Source organism: Crocodylus porosus, unplaced genomic scaffold (genome assembly GCF_001723895.1).
Source record: "Crocodylus porosus isolate Cpor-Errol unplaced genomic scaffold, CroPor_comp1, whole genome shotgun sequence".
Classification (NCBI taxonomy): domain Eukaryota; kingdom Metazoa; phylum Chordata; order Crocodylia; family Crocodylidae; genus Crocodylus; species Crocodylus porosus.
In genome coordinates this window covers 29,878,876-29,881,408 of record NW_017728907.1, presented here as the reverse complement: position 1 = coordinate 29,881,408, position 2,533 = coordinate 29,878,876, and positions in this window count along the sequence as shown.

Below are 2,533 nucleotides of genomic sequence, written 5' to 3'. Positions count from 1 at the left end.
AGGGTCGGAAGGGACGTGAGCAGATCATCAAGTCCGACCCCCTGCCATGGCAGGAAAGAGTACTGGGGTCAAACACCCCTGGCTAGGTGTTCATCTAGCCTCCTCTTAAAAACCCCCAGGGTAGGAGCCAGCACCACTTTGCTTGGAAGTTGGTTCCAGATCCTAGCTGCCCTGACCATGAAGTAGCGCCTCCTGATATCTAGTCTGAATTTACCCTCTGCCAGCTTGTGACCATTATTTCTAGTCGCTCCTGGCAGTGCTCAGGGGAAAAGGGACTCGCCCAATGCCTGCTGGTCCCCTCTGACTAGTTTGTAAATGGCCACTAGATCCCCCCTCAGCTTTCTCTTGTGGAGGCTGAACAGGTTCAGGTCCCATAGCTTCTCCTCATAGGGCCTGCCCTGCTGCCCCGAGTAGCCCTCCTCTGGACCCTCTCCATGTTGTCCACATCCCTCTTGAAGCGCGGTGCCCAAAACTGGATGTGGTACTCCAGCTGCAGCCTCACCAGTGTCCATTTTTCTCTTTTTGGTTTCTTTTCTGCTCTTCTGTCTCTACTGCTGATCCAAGAATCTTTTCTCCCCTCAAAGCAGAAGGGATTGATTCAGACCATTTGCACCAATCTTAATGCGATTACCACTTAAGTGTAGCAGGCTTGCCCTTCACAGTTTGGTTTGAGTCCCGGGCTTGAGATTTTACTGTTTTGATTGGTGGAGCCCATCCAGGAGGCAGCAACAAGAGCTAAGTCACACTCCTTTCCTGAGGGGAGGGGGAGAGGAGCTCTCCCAACTACCTTTGGACCCAATTGAAGACCGCAACACTGTCAGGTCCAGAAGACTTCAGGGGGAGAGCCCTGAGGAGTATAAGAGGAGCTGCATGCCCAGCATGAGGAGAACACATCTGGGACAGAGGAGAGAGACAAGTGGGGCTTAGAATTGATTAGAAGAACTGCTCAGCAAGGTGAGCAGCAGCCCAGAAGTGCCCCTGAAGACTTCCATTGGCGGGGAACGGCGAATGGCTCCAGCGAGTAGGCTCTCAGTGCACTGTATGGCACACAGCATCCAGACCCTGGGAGCTGTGCGAGGCAGCTCGGGTCTACAACCTCTGGAGTGTGGCCAGAGACATGATGCACAGGCTGGTGCACGAAGCAGGATCTCTGGAGCGCTTGGGCAGCTCAGGTCCTCAACCCCTGGAACAAGGCTGGGAGCTCAGTGCAGGAGGCGCTGCATGGAGGGTCCGGGAGTGGACCAAGCCTGGTGCTGCATGAGGTGGCCTAGGCCTCCAACCTGCAGCAAAAGGTTGAGTCCAGGGAGCCAGACGGTGCTCATGGTGCTACTGAGCCAGCAGACAGGGCCAAGCCAGAATCCCCAGAAGCCCTGCATAGTGGAACCCTGTTCCAAGAGACAGTGACCCCCACCCCCTCCAAGCCAACTACAGGCCAGACAGCAGCTTGGTCCAGATGACAAGGGCCACCTTCCAGGCCTCAGAGCCATGAGTTGCAGGGAAAAAAGGATTTCCAAAGGGGAGGGAGGGGTCCCCTTTGGTTAGTTAAGGGCTCCTGAAGGTAGAGGTCCCACTGGGAGGGCCCTCCTGAAGTTATCAGCTTCCTTGAAGGGCTTGGGAAAAAGCCAAGGGTGTTGGCGTTTCCCCTTAGGATTATGTTTATTTTTGAGGTTCTTGCACCATAAGTGCTGTGATGTCATGCCTTATATTTTGTGAACTCTCATATTTGTAAAAAGTAAATGAGTAGAGTCCTAGAGCTCTGCTGGGACCCCCTTTTGCTATTATTTCACCTTTTGTTTATTTGTATTTATTTGCAGCTTATTTATTGTTCACCTATACTTATCTATAGTTTACCTGTTGACTATCTATGTTTATTTTGGGGTTTATCTGTTTCAGATCAAATACTTACCTGTGACTTACCTGTATCTGGAGCACTGGTGTAAGGTTTTATAGCATTTACCCAAAGGGTAGTGTTTATGTTATGTTATTTGTTTAGATATTAGATCTAGATATAGATACATATATAGTACATATGTTTATATCCATGTTTCTTTTCCTTGTGAAAAGTTAATGTAAACAAATTTGTATATAGTTAAGTCCCATGACTATCTGGCCTGGTTCCATAGGAACAGAGGGAAACTGAGCAGTCTGCAGTTCCCCCCACAGCACACCTGACAAAAAAATTCCCTTCAATTGGAAAAGGGGAGTATATACCCGAGTATACCTGGGCTACACAAGGCTAGATGAGAACTCCATCCTGAATAAGGAACAGTGCAGAAACATACTACTCAAGATAGAGCTTGGGAAAGTGTCTCCTCAGGTGCAGCTCAAGACACATCAGTCCCCATTGTATAGCACCTTCCTTCCACTCCATGAAAGAGTATGCTGGGATTGAAGCTATTAGCTTCACCTCCTTCTCTCTTGGCAATCAGGTGGACACAAAGATTTCATAGATTTCATAGACATCAGGGCTGGAAGGGACCTCGGGAGATCATCGAGTCCAGCCCCCTGCCCAAAGGGCAGGAAGTCAACTGGG